Source organism: Balaenoptera ricei, chromosome 18 (assembly GCF_028023285.1).
Source record: "Balaenoptera ricei isolate mBalRic1 chromosome 18, mBalRic1.hap2, whole genome shotgun sequence".
Lineage (NCBI taxonomy): Eukaryota > Metazoa > Chordata > Mammalia > Artiodactyla > Balaenopteridae > Balaenoptera > Balaenoptera ricei.
Window position 1 is genome coordinate 17,923,895 of NC_082656.1, and position 5,608 is coordinate 17,929,502.

Consider the following 5,608-nt stretch of genomic DNA (forward strand, 5'->3'; position numbering starts at 1 on the left):
AGACGCGCAGGCTCAGCAGTTGTGGCTCACGGGCCCAGCCACTCCGCGGCATGTGGGATCCTCCCAGACCAGGGCTCGAACCCGTGTCCCCTGCACTGGCAGGCAGACTCTCAACCACTGCGCCACCAGGGAAGCCCAGACTCATGAGGTTAATCAAGGTCAACAAACTAGGGAAGAGCAGAGCTCACTAGGTAGAATGGGCTTTAAATGTTTCGGTAGCAATAAACAGTCCTTGGGCTTTGATCAAAATATAAGCCTTTTGATCAAAAGTGTGGAGGTTTATAATGTCAGAATCTGAATAGGGCCAATTGTTCAGGAACTATGGAGTTGGGAAAAGCAAAACTTCCAGATATTAAGTGGTCATCCAGAGCCTCCAGAGGCAATTTTCATATTGATTCATTGTTATTCTTATTATAAAAGTAATGCATACTTATTGAAAAATGTCAGAAAATATGGAAAAAATTTTAATAGAAGGTAATTAATAACTCAATCTCATAGGATAATCACTATTAATATTTTGCTCTATATCCTTCTACACTTTTTTCTAGGCTTATGAAAACAATTTTTCCTATAAAAATGTTTCACTTATACATACTATTTTGTAACCTTAACTATATATTATAAATATGTGTCAATGTCAATAGATTCTACATGATCATTCAACTGCATAATATTCCAGTAAATGGACATACCATCATAATGTATTCAATTGGTCCCCTAATATTGGGTGTTTAAATGATTTCTAGTTTTGGTTGTTATAAAGAACACAGAAATGAACATTCTTATACATAAATCCATATTTACTTGTCCAGTAATCTCCTTGGGATAAATTCCCAGTACAATTCTTCAGTCAAAGAAACTTAAAAAGCGCTTCAAATTTTGCTGTGTTCTACTCACTAGAAGGAATTTCTTACTGGAAACAAGTTTATAATAAGATTAAATTAGATAAATTTGCAAATGGTTCTTCCATGTTCTTTTCTGCAGCATGCCTCCTTAAACTTACCAACATTTTCTAGGGGTTCTGGATTTTCTTTGGCTTCTTTTGGTTGCTTATGGGCACCAACCACCTTTTCAGATCATAAGTGTAGTGAGCATGCTCACATTTACTCCAATAAGATGCCCTCTTCTGGAGGGTAGTCCGTAGGCTCAAACAACTGGCAACATCTGGGTAAACCGAAAAGTCTTTCCCTCCACCACAGTCTGCTTAATGTCCTTATTTTGAGTGTACAATTATGCAGGCACATGGGCCCAGGAATGACAAAGTCAAATGTGTGAGAAAGAAATGGCAGCTTTTGGAGCCCAGGGCTGGTGTTAGACTCTCTTGACACAGGCTACATTTGCCCATACCATGGAGACACTGGCAAAGGCATCCCAGAATTTATCCTGTCATCTGACACTTAGTAATATTAAAGTATATTTGTAAATTAGTTAGGCAAGTCATTTTCTGCTTCAAATTATACAACTACCCCCAAGAGGAATGACCCATGGAGAAATAAATCTTAACAGTCTTCACCAGATAAGGCCTCAGTATCAGAGAATTATCATAGCCATTCCATACTCAAAACACATGAAGATGAAAAGATTATCAAATGGTGGCCAGATATGTAAACAGACACCTTGGAGGGAAGGATGGAAACATACGACATGCGGATATCACTCCAATGAAGGAATAGAATCTGCAGAAAACTGGTCCTTGCTATATGAGCCCAGATGCACAGAGACTACTTAAAAAAAAACCCTCCCATTATGGGTTGAATTGTGTCCCCCACCCAAAATCCGTACACTGAAGTTCTAACCCCCAGCACCTCAGAATGTGACTTTATTTGGAAATAGGGTCATTGCAGATGTAATTAGTTAAGTTAGGATGAGGTCCTTCTGGAGTAGGATCGGCCCCTTATCCAATATGAGAAATTTGGACACAGAGACAGACATGCATAGAGGGAAGACAACATGAAGAGACACAGGGAGAAGACGACCACCAGAAGCTCAGAGAGAGGCACAAATTTCTCCCTCAACAGCCCTCAGAAGGAACCAACCCTGCTGACGTCTTTACTTAGGAATTCTGGCCTCCATAACTGTGAGACAATAAATTTCCATTGTTCTAAACCACCCATTTTGTGGCACTTTGTTACAGCAGCCCTAGCAAACTAATAAACCTCTCCACCCACATTTAGCACTGGAAAGAAAAAAGTGTGAAACACCAAAAAATAAAGGGATTCGATTTCCAAAATCCTGCTCCTCTTTGGCAATATAAAATGCTAAACCACAGAAATTAAGTTGTAGCATCAGATATTTGATTAGGGCACCAAAGAGAAAAACAAAAAAAACAAAAAAACACATGATTAGGGAATGAAATAACTTGCTCTCAGAGCTATTAGGTGAAAGATCTGAAGTCTGACCCAGGCCTGTTCAAAGATAGTCATTCCATCCTGTGCTCTCCTGGACAGGCTCTCACCTCTCTTCTGAGCCTTAACCCATCTCCTTTTTACCTCTCTTTAGCCCTCAGATACCCAAGGCCCTACCCAAACCACCCCTCCTCCAAGGAACTATATTCCAAAATTCATCTTCCTTCACAAACAAAACTCCCAGGCCTTCAGAATCAGATCTCTGCTAGATTTTCAGGAAAAAAAAAGCCATTTGAATACCCAAAGCAATTTACACAAGCGTGTACATAAGACATACACATGCCTGAGGAGATGGTAAACCAAAGAATCTCTATTTGGCCAAGTGCATGGGGCAGATAACTTCAGGAAGGTGCATTTGAGGTGTTACTTGATGACTCTGGGCAACTCCCACTCTTCTCCCAAACCCCCTTTCTCAAAGGGTCTGACTTCTGGTCAGTGATCTAAGTCATTAACCAGTCTCCCAAATTCCTTCGTCAATTACATTCATCCATTTATGCTTTGTTAAAATGCATAGGTCCCTGGAAAATGAACATCTCAGGGCAGTTGACCTCTCTCGAGAGCCGCTGAGGGTTGAGAGGAACAAGAGTGTCAATACCCTGGGTTGGGCGTAGGGGAGAGATGCCACATAGAAGAGGTTGATAAAAGACAGCCTATCTAAAAGAACTCGAGCTCAAATTTAGCCTGTCCCACCATCTTGCCCACACACAAAGAAAAACCTTCGTAAGAGCTTTATCCCTAAAGTGCCTTTTCATGTCATGGTAATAGCAGCTTTACAGAGCATCTTCAATGTCTCAGCCACTACCCTCAGCACTTTTTAGGCATTAACTCATTTCATCTTTACAGCAATCCTAAAAAGTGGGTACCATTATCCCTCTCTCATAAATGGAAAACCAGAGGCTCCAAAAGGCAAAACCAGTATCCAAACCCAGGCAGGCCAACCCCACAGGCTTTATCCCTAACCACTGTACTATGCAGGGAAATCACATATGTGATGTGGGGTATTGTTATTTTGGCAAAAACATACAGTAGTAAATTTTAAAATCTGCCAGCTCATTTGAGATACAGCAAATGTTTCCACTTAGGTGCCCAAAGCAGACATCAGTAGCTCTAACAGGCCAGCCTTCTAGAGCCACCAGGCACACCTGAGGATCCCAGGTACACAAATCCCGCTCAAATGATACACAGCCTGCCTCTGGAACCAAGTTTAAATAACTAAGCAAGTCTAAAAACATGACTTTGGCCTGAGGACTCAGGCTATTCCTTGTGGGTCAGATTCCAACCGTACCTTCTCATGGTATTTCCCTGGAGATGGCTGAGTGGAGCTCCCGGTGCAGTCACGCCTTAATCATGGAATCGAGACGCCTCCTCCCTGCCCACCTCGGGAGCATTCCACAGTGGCAGTCCAAACAGCTTGTCTGAACTGTCACACTAAGGGAATCTATTTCCAAACAGAACAGAAAAAAGAAAAAGAAATCCCAAACATCTGCTCTCCTTCCAAGATTTAAAAGGCCTGATGCAAGAAAGTAAAAATAACAAAATTAAACGTGTGGAATTCTAGTGAGTATAATGCCTCCAATCGTTTGTTTTTCCATAAATTCTTAATCTGCCTTCACCTTTTCACTTCAGTAAAGGAGAGGTAAAGTATATCAGTGCCTGACTGGAACAAAGCTGTTGCTGAATCAAAAGATGGCTTTATCAGACTGGCTTTGATTTCAGAATACAAACCTGAGCTTGTAATGGTTTTCAGTTTTATGCCTCAACCAACAGGGCAGCTCTAAGAATTACACACACACACACACACACACACACACACACACACACGCTTCTCTTACAGAGCGATCCTAGTGGTGAGAAACAAAACACAGCATGCACTGTGAAGTGAATGCCAGGAGAGGGCCTGCTCAGCCTTTCGAGGGAGAGCCTGAGAGCTGCTCTCCTCAAAGTTGTGCTCAGCCAAGCCCACCCCATCCCAAGGGAGAAGGGACTGCTGAGTTCCCCACTTCTAGAGCCCATCAGCCTCCTGCAGGCAACAAGACCCAGAGCCCACCCCTCCCCCAGGAAGGGTACTCCAATAGCTGTCAACAAGCCTGATGACCTGAAGTGTGTGACATACAAAGAGGGACAAGGGAGCAGCCTCTCCTCCTCCAGAGGATGGGAGCAGCACTTCCTAAGGGACAGTGTAGGTCACCAGGACAAGGAGCTTGAAGCGGGGCTGGGGGAGGAGGAGAAAAGGATTCAGTGGGAACAAGAAAGGGAGGCAGGAAGGAGGGATGCCTGCTGTAGTCAAGAGGAGTGGTTGTGTTCTCCCAAAGAAAACATCTGTGGGGAACAATCTAATGAGGAAACTGGATCAAGTCACAACCTTTGTCCCTTTTTCTGTACCGAGCAGGTAAATCAACCTGTCGAATCCATAATGGTCCTGGGTGGATTTTGACTGAGGAAGACCAGCAAGGAAGGAGGTCCTCGAGAAAAGGGGTAATGGTCACCATGTCATCATGCAGGGTCTTCCATCCATGGCAAAGCATGGGCCTTCTGTGGAGGAGAGCTGGAGACCTGGGTATCACTAGCTGCAGGGGCGGGAGGTGGGGGGACCTATAGTGCGGCAGCAGCCAAGACACCCCACGCCCAGGAGCAAGACTGCACGTCCTGACGTTCCCTAGCTACAGCACATTGACAACGGACACCCTGGAGAGAGAAGAAGGGTGCAGCTCCTGCCGCACAGGAGTTACACGGCTGACTCCTATGGTTGTTCTCTCTCCCCTCTGTTTGCTCCTTTGTAGCAAAGAGCTCTGAAGTCCTTAAAACAAAAAGGGTATTTGCTGATTCATAGAGCCAGATAGTGGAATGCTGTTTGCCAAGGGCTGGGAGAAGGGGCAATAAGAAATTGTTTAATGGGTATAGAGTTTCAGTTTTGCAAGATGAAAAGAGCTCTGGAGGTGGATGGTGGTGATGGTAGCACAACAGTGTGAATGTACTTCATGCTACGGGACTGTACACATAAACATGGTGAAGATGGTAAATTTTATGTTACGTGTGTTGTACCACAATTTTTAAAAATTAATGGTATTTGCTAATCTTCAGGGTCAATAAAGAAAAAAGAAGGGTAACCAGGTGGATGTGTCCCACTTCACAGCTAATTTGGAGATCAGAAACCTAAGGGAAAGAAGGAGTGCTAGCAATTGCTAAAAGGAAAGAAAAGTAGA